Raw genomic sequence first — 17,868 nt, forward strand, 5'->3', positions numbered from 1 at the left:
TCTGACTATAAGGCTGCGGGGAATGAGGGTGCCGCGGTGCAGCGGGTCATCGGCGGCACGAGCAGGCTGTAACAGCCTGCCGTGACCACGTGGGCCCGCTCATTACATATGCACGCCCATCCTCCCGCCCATCATCTCTCAGCGAAACCGGCGCTGACAGGTGGGCGGGGTGATGGGCGGGGGGGGGTGCGTGCATAATTAGCAGCCGGCCGTGATCACCCCTGGCAACTACAGCCTGGAGTGATCATGTGCGGCTGTATTCACTGCCCCCCGTGCATCATTATCAGCGCGGGGTGCAGTGAATCAGTGTACTCACCCGTCACCGTGTGTGGAGCCGCCCCCCTGCAGCATCGCGTCTTCCTGTCTGTGCCGGCGGTCAGCTGATCTGGACACTAGCGGCGCGCACCGCGATGACGTCATCGCTGTGCGCGCCGCTATTATCCACCAGAATCGATCAGCTTACCGCCGGCAGAGACAGGAAGACGCGATGCTGCAGACACCGGTGACGGCTCCACACAGCGGCGCTGCAGCTGAGACAGAGATCGGTGCTTCAGGGAGTGAGGAAGGGTAAGTATAAACGTTTATTTTTTTTTTCCTGTGCCACAGGATACACGCCATTTACCAGGATGGGGGCATTTCATGAGCAGGATGGATGGGGGCATTTCATGAGCAGGATGGATGGGGGCATTTCATGAGCAGGATGGATGGGGCATTTCATGAGCAGGATGGATGGGGGCATTTCATGAGCAGGATGGATGGGGGCATTTCATGAGCAGGATGGATGGGGGCATTTCATGAGCAGGATGGATGGGGGCATTTCATGAGCAGGATGGATGGGGGCATATCTTGAGCAGGATGGATGGGGGCATTTCATGAGCAGGATGGATGGGGGCATATCATGAGCAGGATGGATGGGGGCATTTCATGAGCAGGATGGATGGGGGCATATCATGAGCAGGATGGATGGGGGCATATCATGAGCAGGATGGATGGGGGCATATCATGAGCAGGATGGATGGGGGCATATCATGAGCAGGATGGATGGGGGTATATCATGAGCAGGATGGATGGGGGGTATATTATTAGCAGGATGGGGGTATATGAGCAGGATCATATACAAGGCAGGAGGATCCTTATCAGAATGGGGTACCTTAGTAGAGAATTTGGGGACATTACCCCCATAACAGTGTCAGCAGCAGATCCTCGCCCCATAACAGTGTGTCATGACCATATTTTTTGGTTAAAATTTTATTTTCCTATTTTCCTCCTCTAAAACCAGGGTTCGTCTTATGGTCAGGTGCGTCTTATAGTCCGAAAAATACGTTAAATGCATTCTGTATGCATAGTAGCAAAAATTACACCTGTGTGTGACATTCTGAATGTGTGTCCATATAATTTTATGTACACACACATAATTTCCGTGTTTGTATAAAATCATATATGTGAGTGTATGCACTAACATAAATCCTGCATGTATATCAGATCATGTGTGTATGCATGGCATTTTGTGTGTGTATATAAAATCATCATACCTATGTCTGAGTGTGTTTATATATATATATATATATATATATATATATATATATATATATATATATACCGCCCTGAGAGGGGCCGAGCCGCTCGAGGTCCGGGCTCGGGTAATCGATGGCTCGAGCACCTCCGGACCGGGGTCGCTCTGTTAAGGGGAGGCAGTGGGGTGGTGGTGTGGGACGAGGTCCGCAGCCGGGGGCCGCGTTGTCGTCGGACGGGTCGTGACGCCACCCATGGGTTGTGGTGACGGGATGCACCACCGCTGCGGCTGGAGTGAAGGGGGCTCCCGGGATCGGTGTTGAAGGCGCAGCCTAGATGTTAGCCCCTCCGAGGGTAGGGGCGGTGTGTCCCGGGGCCCGGCGGGCCTGGCGATGATGTTGTCAGGGTGCAAGGTGCCGTACTGCGGTGTGGTGTTGTGCCCAGATGGCACTGGTGTACTCACGATTAATTCACACTCAGAGTAACTGGTAAACCAAAGTTCGGGTATGGTAGGGTCCCGCAGCCGGCTGCTTGTGTCCCTTGTGAGGCTGATGGTGGCCCCTTTCCCTTGCACCTCTTGTTGTGGTTTTCGGCTCCCCTGCCTGGGCAGTGGTAGCCCGCTCCCCGGTGTTTAGCTGCCGGAAGAGCCCTAGGTTGCCCGCTGGCGCTGGCCCGTCGGATGTTTGGCCCTTGGCGGTGGCTCTCACCCCGTATTGGTGGGCTGTTGCCTTCTTTCGGGACTTTAGGTGAGGATGAACCCGTTAGGTCCAGACTGCAATCAGTTAATTTGTCTAAACTCAGTGGCTTCTAAGCTAGGACAGGGTCTGAGTACCCGGTTTCTGGTGTTCCGGTAAACAGCTGACTCCCCGGTGCAGGGCCGGCGGGCTCCAACCCTGGCCCGGTCCCTATACCGGAACTCCTGCAGGTGGTCACCACCGTCTGCCTGCCTGACGTTGCGGGGATCCCAGGCTCCAACCCGGGTCCCTGACAGCTCTGCTCCTCCACACCTCCTGTCACTGTCACTCTACAACTTAATCTGTTTGTATTTCCTGCCTCAGGACAGTAGTCTCCTCGGTGGGCGTGTCTTTCCACCTGACTCCGCCCACCTGGTGTGCCCTACTTGACCTGAGGGAAGCATCAGGTCTCCCTTTCGGGTGACTGGTGTGTCCTCACAAGGGATGGGGGTGTGTGTGTAATGTGGCAGGTGTTGTTACCTGTGACCCCTGGGATCCAGGGCATCACATTCCCCCTTGGTTTAATGCAGACCGTCCGCGGGCTGCCCGACCAACTCCGGTTTATTTTTGTTTTCTTTTATTTTTTTTTTTTTAACTGGAAAAAACGGGAAAACATTTTTACAAGTATAATAACATTATTACAACATATGGTTACTGAAGGTCTTCCCTTAACGGGAGGTATTTTACTTTAACGTTGCATAACTTTTATTAACGGAACGGGTTCATGTCCTTCTGCCTTTCCCACCCAAACAACCTAGCCTTGATGCTGCCCCTAAGAAATGGGCAGCACCCCTTTTCCCCAGTTCGGAAACAGGAACATGGCCAGATCACCCGGCGGGAACGGGAACGGTGCGGCGCACCCAGCAGTTGTCAAAGGGCTCCCTAGTCCCGGTGGTGACCGGACCCCAGCCTACTCTGCTTCGGGTCCTTCCTCCAATCTGCCTCTCCAGAGGCTAACGGAATGGGAAGGCATGTTAAAAGGGGCAGGATGGGGCAATATTTACAAGCCCAATCGTTTTTGGGTTGCCAGCAAGTCCACGACCTTGTCCATGAGCAGCCACCCACGCAACGGGGTAAAACTGGGGTCAAACACAAGTCCCTATGGGGACGGGTCCTTTTATAATGTAATCAGGTGAACACTGTAGGTCCCAACGGGGACTGTCTTTCGTGACAACGGGGGGTCCGCTGCCTACTCTTCATCATTGGTCGGCGGCGTGGGGGCTCGGACGTGCAGCTGAGCATCCGGACACGCCTGCCCTACCCCCACGGCCGGCACAGGGATCTGCTGCACCTGGGATTCGCGGATCTCACTGCAAACAGGTCCGGCATCCTGCCGGGCCGGCGCGTCTGGGGAGGCTGGATCTTCCAGGGGAGCGTTCTCCGAGGCGGGCCTCTCGTTCGTCCGCACCACGGTTGCCATGTCCTGTATCCCCTGCTTCCAGCTCACAGCCTGCCGCATTGATTCGACCTGTACCTGGATACAGAACTTCGCCAACTTTCTTTCCAACCACGCTGCCGTCCGTGGCGGCCACTGGGCCTGGGCCGCCTCAGCTTCTGCGTCTTGGGCGAGCGCTGTTCTTGAAGCCCACGTGGGAACTGTATCTTCTCCCTGTCCGCTGGCGGTCTTCCCCGCGGGCGGGTCTCCTTGGGCCGGAACCGTGGCCTCCACTGCCGGTGGAGGCGCCAGCGGGCCGGGCGGAGGGGGGCCGGAAGCCGGCGCGGGCAGCAGGGGAGACTGGATAGGGGCCGGGGGCAGACCGGGTCCCTCAGCCACAGCGGCCGGTCCCTCAGGGACATAGGGGCGTGGGTCACCTACCCGCTCCTCAAGAATAGCCTCCACTTCGTACAACCGCGCGGCTGTAACCAGCTCCACCACTTCGGCCGTCCACCAGGCCATCAGGCGGCGTAGTTACACTTGATTGCGGCGACACCGCAGCATCGCCTGGGGTCCAGCCATGCCGATGTTCCGGGCACGGGTTCTTCGGACTTGCTAGGCGGGGCGGACATGTTGCTTGCTCGGCCTCCAGGAACAAGGCGCGTACGGAGTCCTGGCGTCCCCGCTTCTTATCCCCGGGATCACCTTAGGCAGCCTCTCCGCCCGCCTCCCCCTTGGTGTTCTTCCAGCACTCCTCCTCCGGGGGTGGGGCTTCACCTTCGCGCCTTCACTGCTCGGGGAAGACGACTCGAGCGGGAAAATTTCGCGCCAAGATGGCGGAACTTTTTTCGGCAGGATGCCGCGTACGGATACTTCTAAGGCGCACTTCCACAGGTAAGTGGACTGTCCGAATCCTGTTCATGATGCCAAAAGAGTCGATGTGTACCGCCCTGAGAGGGGCTCGGCCGCTCCGCTTGCCGGGCCCAGCCGCTCGAGGTCCGGGCTCGGGTGGTCGGTGGCTTGAGTGCTTCCGGACCGGGGGCCACATCGCTCTGTTAAGGGGAGGCAGTGGGGTGGTGGTGTGGGACGAGGTCCACAGCCGGGGGCCGCGTTGTTGTCGGACGGGTCGTGACGCCACCCACGAGTCGTGGTGACGGGATGGACCACCGCTGCGGCTGGAGTGAAGGGGGCTCCCGGGATCGGTGTTGAAGGCGCAGCCTGGATGATAGTCCCTCCGTGGGTAGGGGCGGTGTGTCCCGGGGCCTGGCGAGCCTTGCAATGATGATGTCGGGGTGCAAGGTGCCGTACTGCGGTATGGTGTTGTGCCCGGATGGCACTGGTGTACTCACGATTAATTCACACTCAGAGTCACTGGTAAACCAAAGTTCGGGTATGGTCGGGTCCCGCAGCCGGCTGCTTGTGTCCCTTGTGAGGCTGATGGTGGCCCCTTTCCCTTGCACCTCTTGTTGTGGTTTTCGGCTCCCCTGCCTGGGCAGTGGTAGCCCGCTCCCCGGCGTTTAGCTGCCGGAAGAGCCCTAGGTTGCCCGCAGGTGCTGGCCCCTTGGATGTTTGGCCCTTGGCGGTGGCTCTCACCCGGTATCGGTGGGCTGTTGCCTTCTTTTGGGACTTTGGATGAGGATGAACCCGTGAGGTCCAGACTGCAATCAGTTAATTTGCCTAAACTCAGTGGCTTCTAAGCTAGGATGGGGTCTGAGTACCCGGTTTCTGGTGCTCCGGTAAACGGTTGACTCCCCGGTTCAGGGCCGGCGGGCTCCAACCCTGGCACGGTCCCTACGGTTCCGCCGGTTGATATACCGGTACTCCTGCAGGCGGTCACCACCGTCTGCCTGCCTGACGTTACGGGGATCCCAGGCTCCAACCCGGGTCCCTGACAGCTCTGCTCCTCCACACCTCCTGTCACTGTCACTCTACAACTTAATCTGTTTGTATTTCCTGCCTCAGGACAGTAGTCCCCTCAGTGGGCGTGTCTTTCTGCCTGACTCCGCCCACCTGGTGTGCCCTACTTGCCCTGAGGGAGGCATCAGGTCTCCCTTTCGGGTGACTGGTGTGTCCTTACAAGGGATGGGGGTGTTTGTGTAATGTGGTAGGTGTTGTTACCTGTGACCCCTGGGCTCCAGGGTGTCACATATTTTATATATATATATATATATATATATATATATATATATATATATTTTTGCGGTATACATATACAGTACAGACCAAAAGGTTGGACACACCTTCTCATCTCTAGAACAACTGATAAGAGGAGACTTTGTGCAGCAGGCCTTCATGGTAAAATAGCTGCTAGGAAACCACTGCTAAGGACAGGCAACAAGCAGAAGAGACTTGTTTGGGTTAAAGAACACAGGGAATGGACATTAGACCAGTGGAAATCTGTGCTTTGGTCTCATGAGTCCAAATTTGAGATCTTTGGATCCAACCACCATGTCTTTGTAGAAAAGGTGAACGGATGGACTCTACATGGCTGGTTCCCACCGTGAAGCATGGAGGAGGAGGTGTGATGGTGTGGGGGAGCTTTGCTTGTGACACTGTTGGGGATTTATTCAAAATTGAAGGCATACAGAACCAGCATGCCTACCACAGCATCTTGCAGCGGCGTGCTATTCCATCCAGTTTGTGTCTAGCCAGGTAATAACAGGTAGACCCCTGCATTACACCTGTCCCCCAATATGGTGTCATCAGTGAAACTTTAAAAACCTAGTCACCCACCTCAGGACTGGATGGACACAACAGGGGGCAGAGCCAGGCGGTTGGCCATGCCCACCGAGGAGTTCAGGGAGCCTGAGGTGGGAAAAACGTCAGTAGTAGTCGGTAGTCAGTAGTGGAGGGAAGGAGTCTGATGGGTGCCGGGGTCGGAGCCCTGGTACCTTGGCTAGGAGGCAAAAGGTGGCCTTAGCCTGCAAGACGGCTTGGTGGAACCGTGGTGGACCGGGACAGGGTAGTGGCCCGCCGGTACCGACCCGGGGAATCGACTCAGAAACCGGCGCATAAAGGGGGGTACTCAGACCCTGAAACTAGGTCCAGAACCCACTGGACTGAGTTAATTAACTGATTGCGGTCTGGACTATAGGTCCTTTCCCACCCAAGTCCCGACTGAAGACAACAGCCCAACGAGGGGGATAGAAAGCCACCGCACAGGCAGAGAGATCCCACGGGCCAGCGTCTGCGGACAAAAGGGCTCTCCCGACATCTATCAGGCCGGGGAGTGGACTCCTGACGCTGAGGAGCAGGCAGCCCAAGTACACAACACGGTGCAGGAGAAAGGCCAAGACCACCGAACTGGGTGGGGGACCAGACACAGCCGGCTGCGGGCACCGACCACCATCAACTTGGTTTACCACAGATTTGTGTGTGTCAATAACTGTGAGTACAACAGTGCACCGCCCTGCACTGCCCAGCTATTCCCAACAGGTCCCTGGGCCATCATCCCTACTCACAGAGGGGTTAACATCTTGCTGCACTACCATCACCCCCGGGTGCCCAGTAATCGCAGTGGTGGGGTCCAACATCACCACAACCCGTGGGTGGCGTCACAAACTCAAACATGGCTCCGGCCGTGCACCTACCTTCCCCCCTCCAAAAGCGTCAGCACCCCTTTTAGAGCGAAGTGACCCCGGGTCCGGAGGCGCTCGAGCCACCCACCAACGAGCCCGGAGCTGCAGCCGAGCGCGGAGCGGTACATATATACTGTAAATGTAAAGGAGAAAGGAGGGAGTACTAGAAGGCCAATCATAGTATCAATAAATATTATAACCATAGCCTTGTGGTATCAAAAAATGTATAAACAAGTTTATTTGACATTTAATTCAGACAATGGTAAAATCACATAGGGTAGAGAATAGTATAATGTGCAGGAAATCAGTCCCAGATAAACATTCCCATAATAGGAGGACATCTGCCCAAAAGTAGGTATTAAGGCAAAACATGGGCAAGCAGCACCCTAAGGTTATCATAAGAGGAAAAGAATCCTCATATAAAAAGCTACAACAGTAAACCAGAGCTGCTTACCCATTGAATAAAGTGCAAGTGCTAGATCAGTGCCAGGGCAGAGGTCCAAATGACAGTGGGAAAAGCTCCAACACGTTTTGCTGCATTGCTTCTTCGGGGGGCAATGTGTAAGTAACATGTGGCCAAATGTCCCTAAATACACCCGTTTATTACCGGAGATAGCCGCCATCTGAGCCGCATGTGTCGCCCATTTCCGCCCACACTGAGGAGCTCTGATGTGGTGGGAGTGGACACCGCGGTGGCGTCACTTCCGCTAACGAGACCCGGAAGTGAGGGGCGGACGGGGAGCACTGACGCGACACATGCGGCTCAGATGACTGACGTCCTGAGGCAGATCGATGGGATCTTTGTGGATCCTGGCGTTATCCTGGCCACTGTGGACGTTGAGTCTTTGTATTCATCTATCAAACATGAGTTTGGACTTCAAGCAACAAGGTTTTTTCTGGAGATGAGCGGTCTGGATGCACCGATGGTCGAATTAATTTTGGAATTACTTTCATTCATTTTAACACATAATTATTTTCTTTTCAAGGATCGTTTCTTTTTACAGGAGTGCGGCACTGCGATGGGCGCGGCGTGCACGCCTTCGTACGCAAACCTCTTCCTAGGCTACTGGGAGAGGGAGGTTTTTGGCGAGGGCGCGCCGCGTCTCAAGCGCAGTGCTGGCTCCGTTTTATTGATGATATTTTGATTTTTTGGAAGGGCACTGATTATGAGTTTTCACAGTTTATTTCAGATTTAAATTCTAATAGTTATAATATTAAATTAACATCAAAATGCCATGTCACAGTTATTGATTTTTTGGACATTCGTATATCTGTGCATCCCGACCTCTCAATCCAAACCACCATATACCGTAAGGAGACTTCAGTAAATAGTCTCCTTCATGCTTCCTCTGCGCACACTCCCTCCACAATCTCAGCAATACCAACTGGCCAATATTTACGAATCAAACGAGTTTGCTCCAATAGAGATCTGTTTGAGGAACAGGCTAAGGATCTTCAGGAGAGATTTTTATCTAGGGGATATAGTGGGAGGAGTGTGCGTAGAGGATACCGGTGGGCCTGTAGTACACCACGGAAGGAGCTACTTGTTTACAAAAGGAAAGTGGAGACTACTCCTGTTGCTCGGTTCATATCTACGTATAATGATAAATGGCAGGATATGCGTACAATCTTAAAACGCCATTGGGATATTCTTAAGACGGAACCTTCTATTGGGGTAACCTTACCACCAAATCCACCCATGACAGCAAGGAGGGCCTCTAATTTATGAGATTCTTTAGTTAATAGTCACTACGTGGCTAGGGTACCTCGCCTTTTTGGCGTAGGTGAGCTACGACATGGCTTTTTTCCTTGTGGCAATTGTATTGCTTGCCGCAATATGACGAGGGCAACTACCTTCTCTTCTGCCGATGGCAGTCGAGAATACGAGATTCGTCACCACATTACTTGTCATACAAGTAATGTGGTCTATTATGCCACCTGTGGGTGTAATCTCGTTTATATAGGACTTACCACACGTGAACTACGTTTACGAACACGTGAACATGTCAGGAATATCTCTGCGGCATCTGAGCTGGATTTAGATGACCCTTGTTTGACCACCCTACCCCGTCATCACAAGGTGGAACACGGATGTGACCGGACCCTTTTTAGGGTGAGGGGCATTGATGTGGTGCACCTTGGGATGAGGGGTGGTGATTATGGTAAAATATTGGCACAAAGAGAATGTGCTTGGATTGTCCGTCTTGGGACCATGGCACCCAAGGGTCTCAACGAGAAACTCAGCTTCTCCCCATTTTTATAATTATTGTGTATTCTGTCTCTCTGGGGGTAATCCATATGTGTTTTCATATATGGTTTGTTTTTAAGTGATTTTAATTATTTTCCCTCTTTCTTCTTATTTCTCAGTGTTTATATTCTCCTCTATGGCCTATACTATGGAACTCCACTATACAGAAATGAGTCCTCCAAGAATATGACACAACATGGATAACATGATTTTTTGTTATGCCTGTATTGAGTATATTGTTGTCTATGTAAAATTGTTATGATTTATCCCCTATATTGGAGTGTACTCGTATACTGTTGTGAAATTTATATTTCTTCTGATTCCCCTATACACCCGTTAGTACAGTGGTGCTGCCGCCGGTCCTGTATACAGACTGATATATCGGTGGATACCTGATGCCTTTATTATTATTATTTCTAATGTATGTAATCTTATGTCGGCGTCGGGGGTTTTTTGATTCCCCGATTGCTACTGCTCTGTTATTTGGGGTGGACCGGTGGCAGCACTACGATACTTCATTTTTAGTGTGGTATGGCGAGTTTGGGGACGCCCTCTCTCCTGCCCATATGTGAGATGGCCGCTCCTCATTTCCGCACACACTGAGGAGCTCTGATGTGGTGGGAGTGGACACCGCGGTGGCGTCACTTCCGCTAACGAGACCCGGAAGTGAGGGGTGGACGGGGAGCGCTGACGCGACACATGCGGCTCAGATGGCGGCTATCTCCGGTAATAAACGGGTGTATTTAGGGACATTTGGCCACATGTTACTTACACATTGCCCCCCGAAGAAGCAACGCAGCGAAACGCGTTGGGGCTTCTCCCACTGTCATTTGGACCTCTGCCCTGGCACTGATCTAGCACTTGCACTTTATTCAATGGGTAAGCAGCTCTGGTTTACTGTTGTACCTTTTTATATGAGGATTCTTTTCCTCTTATGATAACCTTAGGGTGCTGCTTGCCCATGTTTTGCCTTAATACCTACTTTTGGGCAGATGTCCTCCTATTATGGGAATGTTTATCTGGGACTGATTTCCTGCACATTATACTATTCTCTACTCTATGTGATTTTACCATTGTCTGAATTAAATGTCAAATAAACTTGTTTATACATTTTTTGATACTACAAGGCTATGGTTATAATATTTATTGATACTATGATTGGCCTTCTAGTACTCCTTCCTTTCTCCTTTACATTTATGCTATTTTGGAGTGGCCATAGATTATTATTACTTTGTACCCCATCTGTTACCCAGAAAATTTTGATTACATATATACTGTTTATACACATGTGTGTGTAATTATAACATCTCAAGTAGTGGAAAAACTACATTTTTTTCAGTTTAATTTTTAAGTCATCTTATAGAATTGGAGAGCCAAATAAAGGACAGTATTTTGATGGAATGTGTACAAGGTGTCTTTTTCAGGTAGATTCTACCTGGAAACTGTGGGAAAAAGAGCTCAATAAATAATGAAAAATAATGACATATGCACAGTATTGTCAAAATTTCTCGCTGTGCATATAGTTAGGTTTTTTCTGCTTCTGGCTTTGAAATCTGTGCTAAAACAGCTGACCTCAACATTCTTCAAGCTTGTTCCATTTGGATGCCACCAATATCTTATTTTTATATGTATTTAAAAAAGACACAAGCAAAAATTACTAAAAACAGCTAAAGAAGACACTTCATGAAAAACACCTGCAGCATTTGTCTGAGGCGTCTTCTTCAAAAACAATGTGGGTACGCCGGCTTCTATAAGATGATGTGTGCACATACCATTAAAAAGTTAGATTCACATTAATGATTGAAGAAATAATAGAACCCACAGTTACCGAGACTGGAATAAAGTATAGATTTAACTAATAGGTAACACCATGAAGAAAAAGATATGACATCATGAATACATGAGATCTCTGTAGTTGTATTATATGTAGACAAAAATATGTTGTAAGAAGGCAACACTAGACTTGGCAATAGTTTGAGTGTAATTTCTTTTTTTGGCTACATAAAAGCCATTTTGCAGCCAAAATGTCACATTATTTTGCTTGATATGTTTTGTGATTAAAAAGAAATCTAATTGAGGAATAAATCCAGTGCCTTGGATATGTCTGTTGGATTTCCTGGCAATTGAGTGCACAGTGGCCCCAAGTTAGCATTGAGCTGGAGAAGTGGTACATGAGAGCCTTGTAACACAACAGTCAATAGCTAAAAAGCTTTACAGCCCAAATTAAAGGAATACCCTACATTGATTACACACATTAGAAACAAAAATCTCATGAATGAGCTAACCATAATATCACATGGCTAGCATTGGTATAGCTAGATCGGTGTATGCACTACTCAAAAATTACATTTTAAGAACAGGAGAAAAAGAGTAATTTGTGCAAAAAATAGACAATTTTATTAGAAGTTCACAAACAGACATAAGGTAAAAAGATCTAAAAACAACCACAGGAGAGTGGAAAGGGGGACTGATGGACCAATGATACGCAAAAAGGTTTCCAAATAATCTATGATATATAATATAAATGTAGAGTAATGGTGTATCTGTGACGCCCTGGCAAAACCAAGTAGTCACAGATGACTGTACGCCCTCCTGGGTGCAGGAATCACCTACTCCTTGGGATTCCACCAACACCCCACACATAGGTAACATCAGCCACAAAAGCCTAGTCACTTCCCCCCCGGGACAATAGGGACACACCATTGGGCAGTACGCCCACCTAGGGGTCCTGAGGTGTCGGGGGGGAAAAAGTCAGTTGAAGTTGAAGGAAGTTAAGCTGAGAGAGAGTAGTTGAGAGGAGTGTGAAGTGGTGGTCAGGGGTTAGAGCCCCTGGACTACCGGACTACCTGAGTTGACTAGGTGGCAGACGGCAGAGCAGGGCCACAGGTGACGGAGATACGGTCGCAGTAGACCAAAAGTGGACCGGTGCAGGGTTGTAGCCTGCCGGTGCCGACAGCGGGAATCCGGTCCGGAGGCCGTGCACAATCGGGGTGCATGGACTCTAGGGCGAGGAAGGTTTCAAGCCCCTTGTCAATTAGCCAGCCGGGGACAAGATTCTACGTCTTGTCCCACAAGTAGCCCAGAGAGCGAACAAAAGCCCAACGCAGGGGATAGGGTGTCCCAAGGGTCAGATTTTGCGGGCAACGGCTCCCACAGTACACAAAATATGGGGAGCGGATTTCTCCCGTTTTATGCTGGTTAAGTCAACACACAAGAAACTACAAGTGCAGGAGGAAGGGCCCCTGCCCTGTCAACCCGTGTGCGGGACCAAGCACATCCCTCCAGAGGCTCCCAGCATCCGGCATCCGACCTTGGTTTACCACATGGACTTTGTGTGATTTATTACCACAGTGAGTACACCGGTACCATCCGGTCCATTTCTAAAGACTGCTCCCTGCAATCCCGCACCATCGTCTGGGCCCCAGGACTACACCTCCCCTACCCGTGGAGGGGATTCCACCTTGCTGCCCAGCTCCATCAGCCCCGGGCGTCCCATACCATGGCAGCGGCGGTGTCACCAACCCTCACCGCAACCCATGGGTGGAGTCACTGGCAAACTCTTCCCCTGTAAATAACCCTTTTTATTGTTGTAGGCGACGGGCCGCTGCACGAGCCCCGGATCCGTCTGCCACTCGAGCCCCAGCCACGATCCCAGATCCGAGTGCCTCGGGCAGCCTTCCCTGACGTGATCAGTCACCCCCCTGCCCGCGACATATCAAATAAATACAGCAAACAAGACCCACAAACCCTTTAAAAGAAAGAGGATTACCAATATAGTAAGTATAGGGGAAAAAATATCCCATATTACAGATGTCATACTGGGGGCAAGTTATGGAGACATATATGCCGTATATCAAGCAGGGAGACTGTATTTACCTAAGGTGCAAGTGCAGAAAAGTGCTATTAGGGAAAACTCCTAGGCCATGAAGAACCCCCAAACAGGATCAGAAGACCTAATGCATAATCAAGCATTATATTCATTGATTATTCACTCCACTGAGGAGCTGGAAGCCAAAGCAGCGCTGGGGACTTCAGTGCCAGGGACCGCATCGCTGGGGAAAGGTGAGTATCCAGGTGTGTATATGTGTGTGTGTGTGTGTGTTCAGTGTATACATCCATGTGTGTTATGTGTGTGTATGTGCTCGATGTACCCATGTGTGTCTGCTATGAGTGTATTTATATGTGTGTATATGTGCTCAGTGTATATATGTGTGTTCTATTTGTGTGTGTGTGTGTGTGTGTGTAGTGGGGACCGGAGCATCACGGGGACAGCATTGGGGACTCATCAGAGTTTCCAATGAACTCTGATGAACCTGTGAAGTCACTGTCCTGACACCCGCTGTAGCCCGGGTGTCACGGGGGTGTCATCAGGATGTCATCAGAATTCATTGGGAACTCCAATGACCTCCTGGACGTCACTGCACACACACTGCTTGCTTTGTGAACACTCACCTGTCCCCGTGATGCTGTCCTCGGCGATGCTGTACCCAGCGCTGTCCCCTCAATGCTCCGGCTTCCAGCTCCTCACGGCGGTGAATATTCTATGAATATAATGAGCGGCGGTCAGACGCGAGAGGCAGCAGCGCCGAAGAAAACAGTGAATACAGGTGAATATAGAAAATCTTTTTATTTAAAAGATTTTTTTTCTCTGGTATGTGTGACATGTATGCATACACAGATGTCATATGTTTGACATATGCGTGACACACGTATGTCTTGCGGGCGGGGGCCACTACCACTTCTGGGACTGCTCGGTTCCGGGTTACTGCTGCAGCTCGAGTGGTGACCGTCCTCACAACCGTCGGAAAGGGGATATTTACATGGGAGTCATTGTGTCTGTGACGCCACCCGTGGGTTGCGGTGAGGGATGGTGACACCGCCGCTGCCTGGTGATGGGGTGCCCGGGAATGATGGAGCGGGGCAGTAAGATGGGATCCCCTCCACGGGTAGGGGAGGTGTAGTCCCGGGGCCCGCGGTCTGAACACGGGAGTGATGGCTGCTGGAGGTGGCACGCCGAATTGGACCGGGGGTCAATGGTGTACTCACAGTTCAGTAATTTTACACAAGTCCAGTAGTAAACCAAGTTGCCAGTGGCCGGCTGCCTTTGGAGGGTGCATTCGGGTCCCGCACCCAAGTTAATGAACAGGTATCCCTTCCTCCTGCACTTTGTGTTTGTCTTTCCTTTTGGACAACTTCGCATGGAACGGAGAAGTCCACTCCCGATTCTGTGTGTGTTGGGAGCTGTGGCCCGCGAAAGCTGACCCTTGGGATCTCAGTGGGTTCTGGCGGACACCCTATCCCCTGCGTTGGGCTTCCGTTTCGCTCTATCTGGGCAGTTAACGGGACAAAGTCTGGAACCTTGTCTCCAGCTGGTTCATTGGAGAGGGGCTTGCAACCTTCCTTGCCCTAGGGTCCAGGCCCTCCGGACCGGATTCCTGCTGTCGGCACCGGCAGGCTACGACCCTGCCCTGGTCCACTTTAGGTCTCCCGCGACCGGATCTCCATCGCTTGTGGCCCTGCTCACTGTCTGCCACCTAGCCGGGTAGTTCAAGGGCCCCTACCCCTGACTACACTGCACAGTCTGCACTTGACTTCCACTCACTACTCCACTTCAACTTTAACTGCTCTGAACTTGACTGAGGTGTAAACTAGACTGTTATGTTCCCACCTCTGACACCTCAGATCCCCTAGGTGGGCGTTCTCATCCACCTGATCCCGCCCATTGGTGTGTCCTTATTGTCATGAGGGGGTGGCTAGGCTTTAATGGCTGTGTGTTGTGCCTGAGTGTGGGTTTTTGGTGGTAACAAGGAGGATGTACAACTTTTGTGACTACCTGGTTTTCCCAGGGCGTCACACTCCCCCTTGGTTGAATACAGCCCGTCCGCGGGCTGTCCAGCCACTGACATTTATTTTTGCAGCAACTGAAAGTAGAAAAAGTAACAAGAATATATAAAAAAAATTATAAAACTTTCATCCCATATGGGAGGCACATTACTTGAACGTTGCAAAAGAAAAAAACATACATCTACTTTTCCCATGTTTGCCTGCCACCCAAAACACCTGAACCCACCGCTAATCCAAGTGCACACCATCCCGGGTTCCTGGGGGCGTTCGCGATGTTCTGGTAAAGTCCTTCACCCGCCAGTCAACCCCAAAAGTTCTATAGTCCGGGAACCCTTGGCCTGGAGGTTAGCCACTGGCCTTGTTAGTGACTGGGCCTCGGCCGACTGTACCGCAGGCCCTTCCTCCATCCGACCTCTCCAGAGGCGTTGCAGTCCTGGTGGTGAGGCAACAAGGAAGTAGATGGGGGTTATGTACAAGGCCCAAGAAAGTTTTTGGGTGGCTTCACCAGTTCTAAAGCCATGGTCCATTTTTTTTTTACTTTAAACGGGGAAAAACATCAGTAAAATTGTAGAGGGGTAGCTACTCCTTATCTTCATACAGTTGACGGTGGGAGGCAAGGCAGGGTGTTTCATTCACCACCACCCACTTTTTGATATCTAGGGCGAACCATCCTCGCTCCCAACAATGCCGGGTGTAGCTCACCATGTCTCTGGGTTCCAAATTATGGTCTGGGTGGTTGGTTGGTAAGTGCGGGGCTACATCCCTCCGGGATACAAATATCTCGGCTTCCAGTCCCGGCTCATAGATGAACCCCCACCCTTTCTGGGGGTCAAAATGGCAAACCTGTCCTCTGTAGGTCAGGCCCTGGATCCGGAAAGTGACTTGGCGCAGGTTGTCCTTCTCTTTATAAGTGCGGCAAACACATCCGTTTTTCACTTTTCTCGGGCAGCGATCTCCCTGCGCAGCTGCTGTTGCTGCCGCTCCCAGTACGGGACACAGGTTCTGTGCTCCACCTCCTGCTCAGGAGCCAGGCTCACACGGATGCCCTTGGCACCGGCAACGACCGGACTCTCTCTCTGTCGTGGGCCCTATCGCTCAGCGGCCTGCTCCTCCTCTCTGCAGGTACACCTCGGCTGCTCCACAGCCGGGACGGGGTACTTGGGAGCGGCTGGCATCGCAGACGGGGTAGGTTTCCGGTCGGGTGCTGCCTCCGTTGCGGCCGGGCGAACTGCCGGAGCCGTCGTCATCACTGTTGCGGCCGGACGGACTGCCGGGGCCGGGGAAGACGTCCTCGGGGTTGCGGCCTGGCTCTGGGCCGAAGGGGATGTCATCAGGGTTGCGGCCTTGCTCGGGGCCGGGACGAGTGCCGGATTGGTGGTGCAGGTGAGGCCCGAGGTCCCTGTTGCTGGGTCCTCCTCTTTAGACAAGACGGGTCCCACTGCTGATGCTTGGGGTAGCGGGTCCATCGGGACACTGGCCGCGGTCACGGGTGGCGAGGGAGGCAATGTGGCGGATGGGGGCAGGATGGACCCCTCAGCTGGTACGGCCGGTTCCTGGGGAACATAGGGGTGGGGGTCACTGCTTACCCGCTCCTCCGAGGACATCTCCATCTCGTATGCACGGACAGCTTGCAACAAGGTCCTTCATCTCGGTCGTCCAACTTGTCAGGATGATGAAGTGAGCCTGGGCCTAGATTCGTCGGCACATCTTCTCCGTCTGCTCCTCAATCCAGTCGGCGGTCCCGGGCATGGGACCCTCCACATGCTGGTTGCCGGACCGCTGAGACATCCTGCCGCTTTGGTGTCCAGGAACGGGATTTGGCAAAGTCCTGGTGTCCCTGCCCTTTATCCTCTCGGATCACATGCCGCTTTGTCCTCTCCTCCCCCTTGGTTTTTGACAGCAGTCTCGCGGGACCCACTGTCCTTTGCGCTTCCTGTTTTGGGAGTCACCGGTTTCCGCCCGCGTTCCCAGGGGGCGGGGCTCCAACCTCGCGCCTTTTTCGGGGAAGAAAAAGATGGTGTTGTTGTTTTGGCGCCAAAGATGGAGGGCAAGATGGCGGCGGGTCAAAATTTTTCAACGGTTCACGGATTTAAAAGCAAAGCACACGTCATCTACAGACGGGATAGGAATCCTGTTTGTGACACCAGGTTCGGGTTGTTGCTGGTGGGTACCACTGACGCTTCTGGGGCTCCTCGGATCCGGTTTACTGCTGCGGCTCGAGTGGTGACTGGACCCGGGCTCGCAAGGCCACCCGTCCTCACAACCGTCGGAAAGGGGATATTTACAGGGGAGTCGTTGTGTCTGTGACGCCACCCGTGGGTTGCGGTGAGGGATGGTGGCACTGCCTGGTGATGGGGTGCCCGGGGCTGATGGAGCGGGGCAGTAAGATGGGATCCCCTCCATGGGTAGGGGAGGTGTAGTCCCGGGGCCCTCGGTCTGAACACGGGATTGATGGCTGCTGGAGGTGACACGCCGGATTGGACTGGGGGTCAATGGTGTACAGTAGGTTCAGTAATTTTACACAAGTCCAGTAGTAAACCAAGTTGCCAGTGGCCGGCTGCCTTTGGAGGGTGCATT

This window comes from Anomaloglossus baeobatrachus, chromosome 6, assembly GCF_048569485.1.
Source record: "Anomaloglossus baeobatrachus isolate aAnoBae1 chromosome 6, aAnoBae1.hap1, whole genome shotgun sequence".
In the NCBI taxonomy this organism is placed as follows: Eukaryota; Metazoa; Chordata; class Amphibia; order Anura; family Aromobatidae; genus Anomaloglossus; species Anomaloglossus baeobatrachus.